The 22,038-nt window shown below is 38.0% G+C and overlaps 1 pseudogene; it reads right to left on the bottom strand.

Annotated features, from left to right (window-relative positions):
• Positions 1 to 401: 401 nt before the first annotated feature.
• The window catches only part of LOC145064737 (ABC transporter F family member 4 pseudogene), a 43,609-nt pseudogene continuing 21,972 nt past the window's right edge, over positions 402 to 22,038 (bottom strand).

Here is a 22,038-nt window from a genome sequence, read left to right as displayed (position 1 = left end):
TATATATATATATATATATATATATATATATATAAGGTTTTATAACTTATACCTGGGAGTCGGGGTGTTACATGTTCAACATAAGCAAAACTTAGGTATTATCAAAAACCAATTCGCAAAGAGAGACAATCAAATACTTAAAACATTCAAAAACGCATATTTAATAGAGGCCTAAAAAATCTCTATATGAAAGTGCAGTATATAACCATATGGTGCGCCAAAGAAATGCTCCTTTTATAATGAAGTTTCCTTCGAGTTCCATGCAAATGAACATCAAATATCAGAGATTCAAGTAAAAGCAATTACAACTAAAAAGGCAATGAGAGAAGAACATATATAGACATGAAAATAGTCAAAAAGATTTGTTCTTGTGTAATACAATATACAGATGTAGGTACGTATCACATCAATCTGTTGTCAACCTCAGCTCTATTCTCCTTCTGAAGCTCCTCTTTATACTCCTCAAAACTCCCCTCAAACTTGTCCACAATCCCATTATCCACAACCCAAATCTCACTATTCTCTTTATCATCACAAACCATAGAAATTAACCTCGAGTCATGACTCACAAGAACAACCCCACCACTAAACTCATCAAGCGCATCCGCGAGTGCATCAATACCCTGCATATCCAAACGATTTGTCGGCTCATCAAGCAAGAAAATATGCGGTTTTGACATCGAGATCGATGTAAAAACAACACGTGCTTTTTGTCCCCCTGGCAATTTAGCAATTTGTGTCGGATAATTATGACTTGGCAACCCAAATTTACCAAGTTTAGCACGAACCGCTTCTTGCTTGGTAAACCCATCTTGTTCCGGATGTAACCAGAGTAGATACTGAACCGGGGTTTCACCCGTGGTCAACAATTCAACAAAATGTTGTGAGTATCTCTCGATTATTAGCTTCTGACTTCTCCTCACTTCACCTTCAGTCGGATTCAAATCACCTACAATCGTGACATGTGTCCTCATATCAATCCGAGCATCCTCATCAGATAAACGAAAATTGTCTCTTTTCTAGCCAAAGAACAACCCTTAGCTCAAGATGGTTTGTGGGTTCATCTAGTAATAATGAAGTGGGTTGCACAAAAAGGGCATGAGCCAATGAGGTACACATACGCCACCCACCACTGAACGATCTTGTGGCATGAATTTGCATAGCTTTTGTGAACCCTAACCTAGAAAGAATCTTGGAAGCTTGTGCTTCAGTAGCATCTGAACCCATTATCTGTAACTTTTCGTATAAATCAGCGAGTTTTTCTCTGGTATCATCGACTTTATTTCCATTTTTGCACTCAGGTGATTCTTGTCTTAGCTAAACAACTCATCATTTGCTGCAACTATAGCTTGAAGGGCAGTTTTTTCATCACCAACTATTTCTTGTTCAACTAAAAGAATGTCTATGTTCTTGGGAACATGAATCTTTCTCCAAGCTAGAAGCTTTAAGAGAGTTAACTTTCCCTTTCCGTTGGGTCCCACTAACCCGTATCTCTTTCCATGAGAGATTTTCACATATGTATTTTTCATCAACTTTTTTTAACAATCCAATCTAGGTATTCCATTATTAACCCTCAAGTATTTCATTTTTGGCAAAAAGGATCATTCTGTACATTGGGCGTACATTTAGGTACGCTTAGCGTACGCGTGTGTGCGCATCGAGTGGTTGAGGCTCGTACGTTAGGCGTACGAGAAGGTACGTGGGGCGTACGTGGAAGATGACTAAAACCCTAATTTCTTGACTTGCAGCTTATTTAAACAACCTTATATCATTTGGACCAAACCCTAATCAGCCTCCATAGCCTCATTTTGTCCTTAAACCCTTTTTTGCAAGAACTTGTGAGGTTTGAGCTTAAATATGTGTTTCGTGACTTTTCTAGAGGATGTTTAAGAAAACGAAGGTGGTGACCAAGCCTTGGATGTAATTGAGCTTCTTGATCCTACGTCTAGTTCATCTTGAGGAACTTGTAGAGGTAAAAAGTCATGACCTTGCCATCTCTTTTGCTAGATTGAGTAAGGGTTTTGTTATGAAGTCATTTTTTTGTTCTTGGACCCTTTCTTGTGAGTTTAGAAACTCCAGAGACTAGGATTGTTAGATCTAATCTCCATGAGCATGCTTGATGTATAAAGATGCCATCTTGAAGGTTGTATTGAGACCATGCATGAATATAAGGTCTCAAAAGTGGTCTTAATGGGAGAAATGAAGTATTGGGGACCCATGTGGCATGCAAGGGCATAAAATTGCCAACTTTATGTCCTAGTACATCTTAATAGACTCATATATGAAGTTAGACATTGAGTTCTTAAGCATTAAGCACTTAAAAGACTTTTGTGCATGGACGGTTTGTACGTTGGGCGTACTATGCTGTACGTTGTGCGTATAACCCCTTAGCTCAGTACGCTAAGCATACAGAAGAGGTATGTTGGGCGTACACTCTCAGGAAGTCTTGGGCCTTAGGTGGATTTCGAACCTTTGGGCCCTAAGTGTTTGGGCTTGAATTTTTCATTTAGGCCAAGGTTGGCATGTTGGGCCTTTTGGGCCTTGTGGCCCAATGTAGAATTGGATTTTAATGCTAGGCCCATTAGTGAAGGAAAGGCCTTTAGGGCATTATGAAGGGACTTGGACTTAGAACTTTTAGGCTCATGTTTAGGTTATGCCATAATACTAACTAGGATTACTTATATATTGTTTAGTGTAAGATTTTGGGCTAGTAGTCGAGTAGCTTCTGTCTTTAGTAGACTGAGGTGAGTCTTCTCACTATACCAATGGGTCGAAGGAACCAACGCCGACCCATTACTTGATATGAGACTTCTATGGTTGAATATGCAATGGTTTGTTATTTGGTATGTATTGATTTACATAAAGACCATAGGAGAGCCCATGGTACTTTGTACGACCATGAGGGGGAGCCCATGACCCTTGGGTATAAGACCATAGGGGTAGCCCATAAGATACCGGTTAAAGACCATAGAGGGAGTCAGTGGCAGATTTATGTGTATATGTGCATGGCATTATGTGGCTATGTTCTTTGTGTATTTTGGGAAACTCACTAAGTGTGTGCTTACAGTTTTGTTGGGTGTTTCATGTAGTTTTGGTTCTAAGGGCAATGGTCCAACTTGATGGCACAACGTGCACTCTCTAGTATTTCCGTACTAGTTTTTTCGGATACTCTGATCTTTTGAACAATGGGTTATGTAATGGGATTTTTGGAAAACGACTATGAATGAGATCTCTAATTATTAAATGAAAAAATTTACCTGGATTTTGGGCTGTTACAAGTTGGTATCAGAGCCTTGGTTTGAGGGATTCAGGCACACTCTCGGGTGTGTTAGAAATCAAACCGAGGAAATGGTTGTAACAACTGGAAAATCATGGATCAAGCAAGGTCTAAATTGTAACTATGTATAAGTGAATCCATAACGTAACTTTGTTGCAATAAAACTTTGAAAGCCAAAAGGGCATTATTTGTATAAGTAAATATATATGCTTTGAAAATCATACTTGTAAGGGCCTTTAAAAGTCAAATAGATAGAGCATAAATCACGAATTACACTTTGGTTTAAAGATTTTGGCCTAGGACCCCAAGATCGTGGGATTCCGGTTGACACATGGGTCGAAATCACATGTGATTTCAGTTTGCTTTAATACCGAAATCAAAATGTGATTTCGGCTGATGCATTGGCCGAAATCACACATGATTTTGGTGGTTTCCTAGTGAGTTTTCCGTGGGAAAAGTAGATAAAGGGGTTGACTTCTTGACTTGATATTTCACCCTTTTCCAATAAGAATTATTACCCAACGGTTATCAAGGTAATTGTCCAGCAAACAACCAAGCAGATATCCCATCACTTTCTTTATTTATCTAAGGCCGAAATCACCCCGTAAATCATCCACCATTCACATACTACCTTTTGTTAACTCCATTTCATCTCAAAGAATCAAGTCTATATCTCCCAAGTTCAAATCCTCCAACACTATAAATAAAATTACATTTAGTGGCACAAGTTTTTAGTGGCAAAATATATTTGTGCCGCTATAGGATGTGTTTTAGTGGCACGTATTTTGTTGTGACACTATAGACTTTAAGAATCAATTTTTTTTGGTTCCCTCCTATTTTCCCCACTTTTACTCCTAAATATTTTTAGATACCAAAAAACAAAATGTTTAGGGCAAAATTGATAGCTAAATCTCGTCCACCATTCTCCCTCTTCTGCCATTCTCCTTCGTCGCTCACCCCTGTTACCTTCACCCACTTATTGACAATACTTGTCATCACTCAATCACCATCGGTCCCTCGTCGCGGTTGTCACCTCTAACACCGGCGATTGTGTTAAAAGAAGCCACATCAGGAGTTGGGATACGTCGGTGACCACCTTTCAACGAAATCATTTGTTTTCCTGTCTCATCTATGTTTAGCTTCCTTCATCTACTCTCGATCCTTATGGTATATTTGGAGGTATGATTAGATTTTTTCACAGATTACCTGATTGGATTATTAACTGTAATTGTTGATAGGGATTTAACGAAATCGAGAATTAGGTAAATCAAACATGGATTATATATTGGCGTTTGACTAATCTGTGTGTATATGTGTCGACTTTTGACTAATTTGGGTGAATATGTGTGTTTGTTTGTTTTCCATGTTTTTTGAACTTGAAACTTTAGGAATTCAATTGTTTTTTCAAACGAAGGCAACATTGGTAGACTGCAAAAGAGATCAATTTTCTCTAATTTATGGCTTTCTTCTCAGTTTGAAACTTAATTTGTATCTTATGGGACATGAACTAGCGCAATTGGACTGGTTTGGTTTGTATGCCTTTGAATCGAGGAAACATGGTTTGTTGATTCATGATTTTTGGTTTGCTGGAGCTCCCATTTAGGTATAGACTTAACCCTTAATTAGCTACGAGTAGAGTACCCTGAAATTTAAGAATGATAATGTGGAATTGAGCATGTGATATTTAATATAATACAAAAGGAGAGACATAAAATGTTCAATTGTACGAGATGGAGAAGCTAGAAGAAGAAGATAAAAGGTCTATTCAAGTAGCAGCTTCATGCAACACTGGCAATGTATTTATCAAATATGAACCATAACGTGTAGTTTCATGCATGATATTCATATCTCATATTGAAAATATTTGCTACTATTTTGAAAAGTGACTTCAAGATTGAAGTAGTGTAAAGTTCAACTATTTTGCATGTTAATGTTTTTTATCCTACGAGTATTTTTTTAATTGGATTCGTTGTACATGTTTTTTTCCCCAAAATAGGTATCAATTCAAAGACTGATGGGATCTTTCCATAGGTAAAATGGATTTTAAAACACTTAATTTTCCTATTTTCTTAACTTCTTTACAGGTTATATTGGAGTGCAATGTTATAATCAGAACTTTATTTATCTAACAGCTACATGTATATGTGGACAACTAGAGATAACTTTGAATACTAATGTGCATATTCGTGGTTCAATGAGATAGACAAGCTAATTCACTTTGATAACATGGTATACTTTATTTTTTTTCTTTCAGTTTTTAATATTAAAAATTGAGTGAAATTGTTGCCAAAAAGGTCCCGACAACAGCAAACTATTACATAAATGGTCCCTGTGACAGTTTACAGTTACAGAAACCATTTATGTAGCAGTTAACTGTCAAACATACCATTTATGTAACAATTTACTGTCACATGGACGTTTACTGAGAAGTGATAAGGTTTTTTTTTTCAATATACATTCAGGTTAATATTTAGGCATCTAGGTATAAATGTGCAAGGAAAATAAGCTTCGCCTGAAGCTTTTATAGGTACGAATCATATTCAATTCTTGCTAATCTTTTTCGATAGGGTGGTGGTGGTATCCATAATGGGTTTAAATATATGCATAAGACATTAGTTTTGTTTGTTATTTATGTGCTTTATGAACAATGACTAATAAATTTGACTCATCATTGCAGATGATATAATGGAACATGTTTCACCTTTCAATGGCTAACCAATTCACAAGGAATGTATAATTATATATTGTAGAATTTTGATGAAGTTTCAACAAAACAAGCATAGTAGGATGCAAAAGAAGCACAATAGGCCATTTAGAATTGTTGAAAACATTTTTATTTTAAACTTTGAGAATATTGTTGTTAAACAAGTTACATTTTAATTTAAGTAATTATATTGTATTTTTTTCACTTACAATCTTAATTATCATTTTATTATATTGCATAAATGTTTCATCCTTGGTTTACCACACAAATACTTGCATTGTTTCATCCTTATGTTGAAAATAAGATATTATTTGCATGAGTTATGGTTGTTACTAGCTTTTATACAAATATTTGTGATACATTAGTTTTAAAATGCAAAACTAACAAAAACAAAATATAATCCATGTCATAAAATCGTAAGAAAAATTATGAGGTGTAAAACTACAAGGTTTTGGAAGCGTTTTACCAATATATATTTTTTCTAACAACAAGGAGTACATTCTAGTTATTTCACTATTTTGTGGGTTATCTCCCAAAATATGATGTTTTGACCATACATTTTGACACTGGACAGGATAACAACTTTGTATTTATATAAAAGATTATATAAATAGTCTCAACAAACAATCAAGATAAACTATAATTTGTATAGTTTGGGAGTCACAAAAATATACTATCATTTCAAAAGAAACATATAATTATTCAAAGGTATAATTATTTCATTTACAAGAAAAAAGGAGTTTTTAGTTCACCGTAAATCGGTTGATACTGGTTGTGAGACATATAGTTTCACCGTAACTACTAGAGTACACATTAAGTCCTGCATTATAAGGAGAATCTCTTGTAGGGAGAGTGTGACACTTTAGTATAGATCTATACGGGATTAACAACTCCACACCTAAACTATTAGCTACAGTTAGACCTGCAAGTCTGGGGTGACAAATGTCGTAACAGTTCCGACGCCTGAAGAACGCCGTTCACGCCAACTAGTCGCATTAGTATAGTTATAATAACTCACATAGGGTACTGACAAAACATTTAGTTTAAGGGTTAACATACTTCCAAGTAGTTTTATATAAATATAAAACTTCATAACACTATTTTCCAGTACAAAATTACTTACATTTTTAGTCTTTGGATTAAGACTTACAGCTCACTTATCAAGAAAATATTGGATTTTATGGAAGTATACACTACCATTTTACATGAAACAGTTACAAAATCTATCTCATACAAAATGCTTATGAACTCACCAAATTAATTGTTCACACTTTTCAAAATCACTTGTATTCTCATGAAATCAATAAATAGGTAACCACAAGAGTTTTTGGTGGATGGGACGTCGTCGCATCACGTTATTTACTTTTGCCATATGCATTCGATATCATGTAAACAATATTTTGAGCACAATGTAAACTTATTAAATATTCAATATAATGGTTGTCATTCTTTGATCGCTACTATTCAATTGTTATGATATTGTACATCAAAGTCAACCGCCGCTAGACGTTTCCACCGTTCTGGTTTGGGGGTGTGACAAATTGGTATCAGAGCATTATTTATAGTGAACTAAGTATATCAAACCATTTAAGATATACAACTATAAATACAATGGGGTTAAAACACTCTAAGAAGTATACTTTTAAAGTATAATAGTATTTTATTTTTCTAAAAAGTATAAGTACATGCATACATACTAGAAACAATGTCATGATAATAACCATCTAACTAGTATTTAGAGGAGTTACACGCTACGATTAAGCCTAGATAGTTATTTAATCATATATGGGATAAATATAGTCTGATCAACTATATTTATACGATATATGACCAACATGTGTTTAGGAATGATCCTAGTGGGCAACAAATCTAAAACTTACCAACCCTAAATACCAAGGAACTATAGAATCAAACATAAAGATTAAAATACTATAGGAGTATTTTAGAAATGTTACAGAATCATACACTTAAGCCTTTCATGTATTTCTCATATCTCTATTCTTGCACATACGTCATGGTGGGATTTCACATGCTCGGAGACCCCTATTTCCTTAACTAGGGAAATGGTGGGTGGATCGAAGAGGATCCTGAGGAACTAATTGAGAAGAAACCAAAGACGATCTAGAGGAGGAGGTAGAAGAAGACGAGGAAGAGGAAGAGGAGGACTCGGATGCAGAGTCCAAAGTCATAAATTCTCCTTACATCTCCTGAGTTCCCGCAAGCCGACTACGTTACTAGGGACCCACGACCCATTGGCCGGAGGACCTGGATAGGTGGAGCAGGCAACAACATTAGCGCTCTCCATATGGCATGGAGCGAGGTTTTCATAACCTTAGTCATGGAGGACCGGCAGATAGGGCCCTGCCTGCTATGGTTCAGCGAATCACACACCTCGGAGATCAGACTAGGGCGTTGGCAAATCGGATCTTGGAGCTAGGGATCGCTGTTGAGGCCACTGACACACAGGATCGATTACTGGAGAGAGAGTACTCCCCGAGTATTTCACCTCACTGACAGTTTCCATGAGGACCTTACCACCACTCGAGCGGAAGTGAGAAAGTATTAGGAGAGGCATATGACCCTCGAAGAGAGGGTGATTGCAGTTGAGCGCCGGATAGCAGAGATGAAGGCTTCCATGACTTCATCCTACGACCCATAGGAGACTACCCGCCGTGAGTAGGAAATATATTACTCATGGCTTGATTTCATTTTACGAGTAAGCGTTGGCGCTACTCTTTCATGTAGACCTTCTTAAAAGTCAAATTTTTCAAAAACTATGTACTAGTACCAAATTTATCAATGAAATGGGTATGCATTTTTATTTCATTGGATGTTGCTATTTTTTATGCAATTGCTTACTTGTTATAGTAAATTTCATTATGAATTGCTTGCAAAATTCAATAACAACTAGACTTGATACATATACAAAATAAGGCATTGCATTACGGTAATGCCCGATTCATAACTCTTATCAAACACTTATCGTCATTCTGCCACCAAGGAAGTCAAACAGGCACAAGAACAACACACCAACAGCCCCACGATTGCCACCACCTCTACATATACAAAATAAGGCATTGCATTACAGACTGCCATAACATCCGTTGTGGCCCAAATCAGCAGTAACAACAACGGAAGCGGAAACGAGACGGACAGTTCCAATCGGGGAGAAAACTAAGGGCACCAGTGAATTTGCTCATACAAAGAATTGATGAACTACAAGCCCATGACGTATCATGGTGACGAAGGGGTTGTTACTTTGACAATATGGTTCGAGAAAACTGAGTCTATCTGAAAAATCTGCACCTGGCCAGATGAGTTCAATGTCAAATATGCCCCATTTACATTTGCAGACTCAGCCTTGTCATGGTGGAACAGCCACATTACAACTTTGACTCTAGTTGTTGCCAACTCTATGAGTTGGGAGGACCTGAAGGCAATGATGCTCGAGGAATATTGTCCAAGGAGCGAGATGCAGAAATTAGAACAGGAGTTGTGGGAACACTCCATGAAGGGCTATGGCATTTCCACTTACACTGCTTGCTTTAACGAACTGGAAACCTTATGACCGGGAATGGTCACTCCAGAGGACAAGAAAGTGGCACGTTACATTTAGGGTCTATCCCCTCAGATCCACGGGATGGTCATATCCGCCAACCTAAGCACCCTTGACAATGCCAAGCGTCTAGCACAAACTCTTATTGATAAGGGAATTCGTCAAGGCATCATAACCCCCATGCGCAGAAAGTCAAAAGGAGGTGACAACAAGAGGAAATTTTGGAACGAAAATAAAGGCCAATCCATTCAAGACCCAGCCAAGAAGCAAAAAACTGTGGCTGTCCATGCCATCACCGCCCCTGCGCCAGCCAAGCAATATGTTGGGACTCTTCCAAAATGCAACAAGTGCAGCTACCACCACCATGGACCCTGCTGAGAAATGCAATGTAAAAATTACAACAAGAAGGGGCACACAGTCTGTTTCTGCAAAGCACCGGCACAACAAACGACCCAAGCCACTAATGCTGGGGGGAGTCACGTATGCTATGGTTGCGGTGAGACCGGGCATTTCAAAAGGGACTACCCGAAGGTACAGAACAGAAATAGTGGAGGCATGGGTAGGGTTGTAAAGATGGGGCATAAGGAGGCCATGAGGGATCCCACTGTGGTTACTGGTACGTTTCTCCTAAATAACTCATACGCATGCATACTTTTCGATAGTGATGCGGAGAAAAGTTTCGTGAGCCACCAATTTAAACACTTACTCAAACAGAAACCCTAGTCATTAAATGAAACATTCACCGTAGAAATGGCTAACGGAAAGACACAAAGCACTAAAGATGTATTCATAGGATGTGCACTAACTCTAAGCAATCATTCCTTCCGAATCGACCTAATGTCGTTCACAATAAGTAGCTTTGATGTTATCGTTGGCATGGATTGGTTAAGTCCTTACCATGCCGATATTTTGTGTTATGAAAAGGTCGTTCGCCTTAACCTACCAAATAGCAAATCCCTCGTCATTTATGGTGACAAACCCGACATGAATCTACAAATCATCTCCTGCATCAAGGTTCAAAAGTATCTACGCATGGAATACCACACCTTCTTAGCCCACGTGGTGGATGAGAAACGAGAGGTGAGATACATCAAAGATATTCCCGAGGTTTGTAAATTTCCCGATGTATTTCCAGAAGACCTTCTGGGAATACCACTCGTACGCCAAGTCAAGTTCAGGATCGACTTGATCCCTGGATCCACCGCTTAGCACCGGCTGAAATGCATGAACTGTCCAGTCAATTGAACGAGCTGATGAGCAAAGGATTTATTAGACCAAGCTTATTACCTTGGGAAGCATCGGTATTATTCGTAAAAAAGGATGGATCTTTCCGCATGTGTATAGACTATCGAGAACTGAACAAACTCACTATCAAGAACCGTTACCCCTACCTCGAATCGACGACTTATTCGATCAACTGCAAGGATCGAGCAAATTCTCAAAGATTGATCTATGGTCGAGGTACCATCAATTGCGAATTCAGGAGGAAGAAATTCCTAAGACGACATTCAGAACTCGCTACGGTTACTACGAGTTTGTAGTGATGCCCTTTGGCTTGACTAACGCACCTACAGTGCTCATGGACCTAATGAACCGTGTGTGCCGCCTTATCTTGATAATTTGTGATAGTATTCATCGATGACATATTAATCTAATCACGAAGTAAGGAAGAACATTGTCAGCATCTACGACAAGTCTTGGAGACGTTAAGGGCAGAAAAGTTGTACGTAAAGTTCTCAAAATGCAAGTTCTGGATTCGAAAAATAGATTTCTTGGGGCACGTAGTCAGCAAGGAAGGGATACACGTGGACACTACCAAAGTCAAGGCGATTGAAAACTGGGTAACACCTAGAACACCGACGGGGATATGCCAGTTTTTGGGCCTTGTTGGCTACTATCGAAGATTCATACAAAACTTCTCTAAGAGCGCAAAGCCAATCACTACCTTGACTCATAAGGGAGTGACCTTCAGCTAGGAGAATAAACAAGAAGTCACCTTCCAAATGCTTAAACAAGCCCTGTGTAGTGCTCCAATCTTGTCCCTCCCAGAAGGGACCGAAGACTTTGTGGTCTACTGTGATGCATCTAAGCAGGGCCTAGGATGTGTGCTTATGCAAAGAGGAAAGGTCATCGCCTATGCCTCAAGACAACTCAAGACTGATGAGGTAAATTACACCACGCACGACCTCAAACTAGGGGCAGTGGTATTCGACCTAAAAATCTGGAGACACTAACTGTACGGTACCAAATGCACCATCTTCACAGACCATAAGAGCCTTCAACACATTATCAATCAAAAGGAGCTCAACATGAGACAACAACGATGGGTTGAACTGCTAAATGACTACGAATGAGAAATTCGTTATCACCCGGGAAAGGCCAACGTAGTAGCATTCTCCCTAAGTCGGAAAGAATACTCGGGATATCGAGTAAAATCGTTAACCATAACCATCCATTCACACCTTTCCACATAAATCAAGGAGGCGCATTTAGAAGCCTTGAAACCCGAGAACGTCGCAGGAGAGGCCTTATAGGGAATGGACAAAAACCTTGAAGTTAAGGAAGACAGGGCTTATTATCTCACGAATCGAATCTGGACACTGAAATTTGGCCGGTACAGAGACGTTTTCATAAATCAGGCTCGCAAGACAAATACTCCTTTTATCCCGGTTCAGACAAGATGTATGCGGACTTCAAGAAACTTTATTGGTTGCCAAACATGAAAGCAGAGATCGCTACCTATGTGGGAAAGTGCCTGACTTGTGCGAAGGTCAAGGTAGAATATCAAAAGCCCTCAGGTTTGCTTCAACAATCGGACATACCCAAGTGGAAGTAGGAACGTATAACCATGGACTTCATAACCAAGTTGCCCAAGATGACGGGTGGACTTGACACCATCTGGGTGATCGTTGACAGGTTAACCAGGATGTACATTAAATAAATCATGCAACTACATGGGGTGCCAATATCCATCGTCTCCTACAGAGAGAGTAGATTCACCTTGCGGTTTTGGCAGTCCCTACAGAAGTCCTTGGGGACAAAACTCGACATGAGTACAACTTATCTCCCTCAGAATAACGGGTAAAGTGAAAGGACCATTCAGACGCTTAAAGAAATGTTGAGAGCATATGTGATAGAATTTGGTAAGGAATGGGATACCCACTTACCACTCGTCGAATTCTCATACAATAATAACTATCACACTAGCATCAAAGTCACGTCATTCGATGCCCTCTACGGACGCAATTGCATATCACCTCTGTGTTGAGCTGAAGTGGGTGACACACAACTAGTAAAGAGGCAAGTGCCTGATAGCACACTCACCGACCCGGAGATAATACAAGAAACTATGGAAAAGATCATTTAGATCCGTAAATGATTAAAGGCATCTAGGGATCGACAAAAGAGCAATACTGATACACGATGAAAACCCTTGGAATTCTACGTTGGTGACCGCATTCGGTTGAAGGTATCACCTTGGAAGGGAATGATTCGTTTTGGGAAATGTGGGAAATTAAATCCAAGGTATATCGGGCCATTCGAGATCCATGCTAGAATCGGCCCGGTGACTTATAAACTTCGACTACCACAAGAACTCAGTAACGTACATCTCACCTTCCACGTGTCCAACCTGAAGAAGTGCCTATCCGATGAGACTCTTGTAGTTCCACTCGAGGAAATCGAGGTAAACGAGAGTTTACACTTCATAGATGAACCTATAGAAATCATTGACAGGGAGGTCAAAAGGATGAAACAAAGCCGCATACCCTTAGTAAAGGTCCACTGGAATGCCAAGCGAGGACCTGAATTCACTTGGGAGCAGGAAAAAGAAATGAAACAAAAGTACCCACAACGTAACTTTGTTGCAATAAAACTTTGAAATCCAAAAGGGCATTATTTGTATAAGTAAATATATATGTTTTGATAATCATACTTGTAAGGGCCTTTAAAATTCAAATAGTTAGAGCATAAATTATGAATTACACTTTGCTTTAGAGATTTCAGCCTAGGACCCCAAGATCATGGGATTTCGGTTGACATATGGGTCGAAATCACATGTGATTTTGGTTTGCTTTAAGACCGAAATCACAATGTGATTTCGGTTGATGCATTGGCCGAAATCACACATGATTTTGGTGGTTTCCTAGTGATTTTTCGGTTGGAAAAGTAGATAAGCGGGTTGACTTCTTGACTTGATGTTCCACCCTTTTCCAATAAGAATTAATACCCAACAGTTATCAATGTAATTCTCGAGCAAACAACCAAGAAAATATCCCACCACTTTCTTAATTTGTCTAAGGCTGAACTCACCCCTTAAATCATCCACCATTCACATACTACCTTTTGTTAACTCCATTTCCTCTCAAAGAATCAAGTCTAGATCTCCGAAGTTCAAATACTCCAAGCTTGATCTTAGAATTTTGGTAAGCTTCTTGTTAATCTAATGTTTTTATAAACTATCATGTTAGTATCATCATATTTACACATATTATTATGTGTTAAAACTCTTAGGGTAATATCATCTTCAAAGGATACATCAACCCCGTTCAACTGTTAAGGCTTGGAAATCTTCAAATCATTTCTTCAAACCACCCACAAACACACTCAAGGTGAGTTCATACCCCCACATTTTTGAGTTTTTAAGCTTTAGGGGGGGGGAATACAAGTAAAACCTGGTTTACCACACAAATACCTGCAATGTTTCATCTTTATGTTGAAAATAAGATATTATTTGCTTGAGTTATGGTTGTTACTACCTTTTATACAAATATTTCTGATATATTAGTTTTCAAATGCAAAACTAACAAAAACAAAATATAATCCATGTCATAAAATCATAAGAAAAATTATGATTTGTAAAACTACAAGGTTTTGGAAGCTTTCTACCAAAATATAGTTTTTCTAACAATAAGAAGTACATTCTAGTTATTTCATTATTTTGTGGGTTACATTTTGACACTGGACAAGATAACAACTTTGTATTTATATAAAAGATCATATAAATAGTCTCAACAAACAAACAAGATAAACTATAATTTGTATAGTTTGGGAGTCACAAAACTACACTATCATTTCAGAAGAAACATATAATTATTCAAAGGTATAATTATTTCATTTACAAGAAAAAATGAGTTTTTAGTTCACGTAAATTGGTTGAAACTGGTTGTGAGACATTTAGCTACACCGTAACTACCATAGTTGTCACACCCCAAACCGAATTGGCGGAAACATTAGGGGGTAGAGGACGCCATGTACAATATCATAACAATGCATAATAGTAAAAACAAGTAACAACATCCATTGCATTAATAGAATAGTTAAATACATGTGTGTTCTTTAGTAAAGTTTAAATGACACCAAAAATGTATAAACAAAATAATGACGAGTCTTGGATCCACTCCGTCCTTCAAAAGTTGTATGGGTGTACCTGTCTACCGGTTCCCTGAGAATACAAGCTATTTTGAAAGAGAGAATCAACATAAATGTTGGTGAGTTCATAAGTGTTTAGTATCATTTGTTTGCATTCAACAACTTTAAAATGTTTGTATATGATCTGCTCTTTTGTTTGTAAAGTTTTCCCAAAAAATCCTATATTTTTTGCTTAAAATGAAAGGTAGCCTTACACTCAAGGCCTGACTTTTTATATGTTTGTTCTCATGTAAAAATGAAAGGTTTGTATATGCACTTATAGTAAGTATAGTAGTACCTTATATAAAAATATGTTTTCCCCATATTATTACTACCTTTTACTAGGAAAATAGTATGTTTTAACCCAGCACTACCACTGCTGTATCATGAAATGGGAAAAAATGAAGACTCATAGTCGTACTAAATATACCATATGCTTTAGAGAGTCTTATTTCCTATAAAACATGATTGGTTAATTAAGGCTTAAAATGTGATGTAGTTGTAACCATGTTGATTGACTGTTGAATATACGACGACCATTTGGCGTCGAAAATAGTGAGGTGACATTTTCTCACCCCTTGGCCTTGCCGGCTAGGACTGTAGCTAGCAGTCGGGGTGTGGGAGTGTCTGTCCCGTATAGTTATATACACATAATGGCCGCTCTCCCTCCAGGAGACACTGGTTACAATGTGATACAACAACGTATTGTTGTACCATGAAGTAGTATCTCTCATTCTAATTATCAAGTACTTGTTATAGTATGTGTGTTCTCTCATGTACTTGTAAATGTATATGTATATATAACCTTTTTTCCTATTCTTGTATATGTATATGTTCTCTACTGCTCTCGTATATGTATATGTTCTCTAAGCTATACCTATAATATCTTACTAGTATGATTGTTTTGTATCTGTCTTGTAGAAAAGACTCAATTATTTCTGCTTAAACAACTGGGTTAAGTATAATACTAAAGGTAAAATTTTATATTCTTATACGTATTTCGTGTGTATAAATATGAGGTAACCGACAGTTGGACTAATGTATCCTACCCTAACCCACAACCAAACAAGGAACATAAGTCAAGGTCATTAACAATAGCCCTAAGCCTATTAAAGCATACTTATACACCAATACATAAAAGACTACGCTTTTGAAAGTATGGGAGTTTGAGAAGAGTTTAAAAGTAGTCTAAAAAGGAATTTACAATAAAGTCTAACAAAGTTTAAAAATAGTTTGAAAATGAGTTTGGAATGAGACATTTAACAAGTATATAAATGTTTATACTAGCACAAATTTAGTTTGTGGTCAACTTGTGTCCCCCCCCCCCCCACAAAAAGTGTTTAAAACAGTTAAAAGGTTAATTGCAGGGTTATGGACTCACCTATAGTGAGTGATTTGAATGTAAGATCGATGCAAGATGCTAAGTGTCATTTGAAGCCTTGAGTACAAACGGATCCTATTAAGCATATAATGACACATATATGTATATAGTTAGCGTATATAACAACTAATCATGAAGGGAAATGACCCAAGGGACTAAGGAACACTTGAAACTAGGTGTTACAATCACATGTGATTGTGTGTAAGGTGTGTACGGCCAATGAATGTACGGTAATGGAGTGTATGGCTGTACACTCATGGAAAAGACATGAAAAACGGTGACTTGAGCCATGTGGAAACTAGTGTGTCTAACTTTCAACATGAAGATGGTTAAAACACTCGATTTGGACCCCTTTTAGGGTGTGTACGACCAATGATCCTATGAAGGGTCTACGGCCGTACACCCTTCAAGATCATGCAGGTGATGCAAAAATATGAAGAATCGAGGATCTAGTGGTCTTTCAAGTATAACAAGTTTAAGGTTGAAATACTTACGTTTTTGGAGCCTTGGGATGTTCACGGCTGATGATAGTTGACAGAGAATGGGAGTGATCACGGTTGGGAGGAGGAGAAATGAGGAGAAAATGAGCACCATATATATATATATATATATATATATATATATATATATATATATATATATATATATATATATAGGGTGATGTATGGCCGTAGACCCTGTGTACGGCCGTACACACCTTGTGAATGGTTTTTCGGACCGAGAAAATCTCTCCAACCTCGAGTAAACACATTCTAACACCCATTTGTACCTTACACTAAGGTTAGAAGCTCTCAAATGGTCCTTTTACATGGCTAAAAGGTAGCCAAAACAAGTTGGACCTTGGATTAAATTGATTGACTTTACAATGTGAAATTTCGGGTTATCACAAGAGTACACATTAAGTCCTTCATTATAACCAGAGTATCTTGTAGGGATAGTGTGACACTTATGCATAGATCTATACGGGATTGACAACCCCACACCATAACTATAAGCTACAGTTAGACTGGCAGGTCTGGGGTGACAAATGTACTAGCAGTTCCGACGTTTGAAGAACGTCGTTTACGCCAACTAGTCGCATTAGTATGGTTATAATAACTCACATAGGGTACTAACAAAACATTTAGTTTACGTGTTAACATAATTCAAGTAGTTTTATATAAAGATAAAACTTCATAACACTATTTTGCAGTACAACATTACTTACATTTTTAGTCTTTGGATTAAGACTTATAACTCACTTATAAAGAAAATATTGGATTTTCTTGAACTATACACTACCATTTTACATGAAACAGTTACAAAATCCTTCTCATACAAAACGCTTATGAACCCACCAACTTAGTTGTTGACACTTCTCAAAATCACTTGTATTCTCAGGAAATCAGTAAACTGGTAACCACAAGAGTTTTTGGTGGATGGGACGTCGTCACATCACACTATTTACTGTTGTCATATATCATGTAAACAATGTTTTGAGCACAATGTCAATTTATTAAATATTCAATACAATGGTTGTAATGCTTTGATTGCTACTATTCAATTGTTATGATATTGCACATCAAAGTCAACCGCCCCCAGACATTTCTGCCATTCTGGTTTGGGAGTGTGAAAATGGTAAACCTTTTTTTGAAAGAAACCTGCTCCTGGTCTACTACTGATGAGTTATGGAACCCCGTCTACACTCCTACTAATAGTGAGATATGGGCCCCCGCCCACACTCACTTTTCTCCTATCACAGGCCTCACATCTACTCTGCTAATATTGAGATATGGAACCCCATCCATACTAAGGTAGTGATGAGATACAAGACCCCTCCCACACTCACCTCCCTACCAGGAACATACAAGTATCACAAAGACAAAAAGTATAATCTAACATGCACATATAAATCTTCCTCGAGCTTACCTAGGAATCGGACCCCAGTCCGGAACATACTACCATCTATACATACTTTGGGCTTCCCCCAGCATCAAACCTTGGTCCGGAACCTATCGTACTGACACATGCAAGAATCAGAAAAACCTCTCGCATACTAACATTCCTCGGGCCTCGCCCAACATCGGATCGTGATTCGGAACATATAACATACAATGCCTAGGTCTATCCCCTGGTCATCCTACTATACATAAACGTAATGGGTCAGCATTGTGGCCTTAGACCCATATACATAGTGAAGAGACTCACCTTGCACTGTTGAAGTCCTGCTGATACTTCTCTGGCTGCTAACTTGCAATTCCTCGAACTGCAGCTCCTTCGGCTCCCCGAACTATCAGTAACAACATGACACTTAGCCCCAGAATGTCCTAAAAGTCAAACTAGGTCAACCTTGGTCAAAGTCAAAGTCAATGCTCCGATTTGACTCAACTCGCCGAGTTGCTCCATCAACTCGCCGAGTTCCATAATCAGAATCCTGAAATCGCGATTTATCAAATCAACTCGTCGAGTTCTAGCATGAATAGAAGCTGTACAACTCGCTTCGACTCGTCGAGTCCCTTCCTGTACTCGCGGAGTCCCTCATTTTGTTTGGGCCATCTTAACAGATTAAGCCCCTACACTTCAGACACAGAACCCAAACTTCGTCTAAATGCTGGAAATGACCTGTTAAGGGTAAAGTTTCCAACTTTACCCATTCTTAATCCTTCTTAATGAGTTTAGCCAAAACCCTAGCCCCCTTTAAGACATAAATCGATGACCAAAACCCACATTACTCCAATCCATAGCAGGGGAACCAAGATCTAGGCCCTAGTCACCCTATAAACACGTAAAGTCCTGAACTTTACTTCCATGCATGGCCATTTAGGGCTTAAAAGGCCATACTAGCATCCTTAGGGTTTGCATGGGACTCTAATGGAATAAAGTTTGCACCTTTATGCCTTCACAACCCTCAATGACTTTAGATATGAAAGCATCATCAGCTTGGGACATCATTTGCCCATGAATCATACTTCTTGGACAAACCCCCCCCCCCCCCCCCTGCCCCCCCCATAAACGGGACCATAAAGAGATATAAGAAACTACAAGGCAAGTTAGGAGCTTAATTACCAGAAAGTGATGAGAGTAGAATGAAATCCCTAGATCCACAACCTTCTCCTTGAACCTTTAAGCTTCCTCTTCTTCTTCTAGCCTTCAAGAACACACAAAACACTCAAGGATGGCTCACACACTCTCAAAAGGCTCTAGGGTTTCGTGGGTTAAGTTCTAGAAACTGGGGGCTGGGAATGGAACCAAGAGGAGGAGAATAAGATGTTTAAATTGGACACCAAATCCCGAATATAGGGTTTTCCAAACCCTGACCAACTCGCTGAGGTAGTCCTCCAACTCGCCGAGTAAGTCACTTAACTTGCGACCAAAAATATGCTCCTACTCATAGAATCATCCCACCTACTCGATGAGTTGCCTTCTGATCTTGAGGTTTTCCTTTCCTTTCAAGGTCTTTTGAATTCGGGGTGTTACAGAGACCATCTTCATTAGCTAAGTCTAAAAACTTAGCATAGCCACACTATTATAATTATTAATCTTTGGAGTGAGATACGTATGTTTATATCTATACGAGGTTAACATCCCCATTTGTAGTTGCTAGCTACAACCTCGACTGATCAATCGAAGCGGATGATAAATATCTACTATCGTTACTACAATGTACAATGAAGCGTTGCAGGGGCACCTTCAGTCACATAGCTCGGTTATTGGACTCATTATAAACATTAACCAGAATTTCTCTCTTTTACTACAAACCATGAGCTTGGTTGCTTTCAAAATTGTTTTAAGTATGGATGTACTCATGCAAAGATACATTTTAGTTTTCTGAAGCTTGTACAAAGACTTTTTACAAACACTATTTTGAGTATAATTATACTTCCAAAGAAAATACTTCTTAGACTTTTTAAAAGTATCACTGCTATTAGCAAAAAAACCTATAACTCTCAACAACCTTGTGTTAACCCTCAAAACTATATTTATTCTCAGTGAATCAGTAATTCAAGCATTTCAGACAATGAACAATCATGGATTTTAGGCAATCTAGTTTACTAGTTTTTGTTATGTCTACCTACATGTTAAGGCAATTCATGTATTATTATAATTTGTAAGAACCTTGTATTCAAAATTAAAGATGCAATAGCTGTTTTTTTATAGTTGTACTCATTCTATATATTCAGTTTACCTATGATCCATGAACTTAGTCGTACAGCCCGACATGTTCCGCCACCTAAGCCCAGGGTGTTTGGGCAGTGCTTCGCCTTTATATCTATATGTAAGATGAAAGTAATTAGGCACTTACTTGCTAAAAGTGGAAGCTACGAAATTTGGGCGCGCTTCGCCTTAGCACTTAGCTTTTCCTTTGATGTGACCTCGGTATAATTATCACTAAGTCTTAGTCTAATATTCTTCGTGACTAACGATAGTGTAGATTCCTCAAAAATATTAATTTATACATCAAAATCTATCAAGTAAGGAGCAATCAGGTAATATCATATCGAATGTATGGTCTGTTTGGTATACTGAGTATACTATTTGGAAATCCCACTTTAAACACCTCACTAAATCTAGCCTAAACATCAACCCCATAAGTAGATCAATCAATATTTTGGCATGGAATCACTGATAAATCTTATTTATAGATTCATAATAACGACTATGAATACAAATATACGTTGTATTGCGGAACTCCGACCCGATAGCTTCTAATTAACAAGCTCTCTGACGCTTCAGGACCTAGATAAATACCCAAATATCTAAATAAATATCAAAATTTGACCTTAGAAAGTTTAGAGAGAAAGAGTTGGAGGTGTGAGGAATTCAATGAGCGGTTGCTTCTTATTTATAAGGCGAAAATGGGCAAGTTGCACCGTGCCCTATAGAGGTGCGCCCCCTTAAGGCACACCGTTCCTTCAGATTTCTACCATGTGTCAAGCTCTCTGTGCTTCACTTCGCAGTTTCTAGAAGCGCCTGCATGTTGCGACCAGTGTCATGCGCGCACACATTTTTTAGATTTTCAAAAATTCATATCTTCTTCATATGAGCTCTGTTTCGACATTCTTTACATCCATGTGTTGCTATCCACAATTCATCGATTAATTCTCACTTCATTTTAAAAGTTATATTTTTAACAGGGCGTAGACTGTTATAGTCCGTATAAAAATCATAACTATTTAATGCGAGATTCATTCTTGACTATCTTTATATCATCGGATTCCTATTCACGAGATCTTCAATTCTAATTTAGATTGTTTTTCCCAAAAATCTGTAACACCGTAAATTTTCAAATAAAATTTTCATGTAAAATTACATAATTCTCATAAAACATTTTACAAAAACTCATTTATTTAATTTTCAAATCAGAACTCCATAATTTTTTGATTAAAATCCAGGATCCTCAAAATATAACTCTTTCACTGGTGTGTACAATCAAGTTGATGCCTTCCCGTGATCCTGAAAAAAACCTGAAACACATAGCACATAGCACGGTAAGCACGAAGCTTAGTGAGTTCCCCAAAATACCACACATATCCCATTAGCACTTCGAGGCTATAACACAATAAGAACCTTCGGTCAATGTGTCTCAGTGGGACCCTCCAGTCCCATAACTCGGGTGGACCCTCCGGTCCTGAGTCAGTAAGCACATAATACTACACAACATAAATCATATAGACATAATGCAGGGTATCACAGTACTCAGAATAACACATAAGACATCTCAGTCACATAAA

This window comes from Lactuca serriola, chromosome 7, assembly GCF_051521515.1.
Source record: "Lactuca serriola cultivar US96UC23 chromosome 7, Lser_US96UC23_V15, whole genome shotgun sequence".
In the NCBI taxonomy this organism is placed as follows: Eukaryota; Viridiplantae; Streptophyta; class Magnoliopsida; order Asterales; family Asteraceae; genus Lactuca; species Lactuca serriola.
Note: the sequence above shows the minus strand (reverse complement) of the source record. Positions and strands in the feature narration are given on the sequence as shown.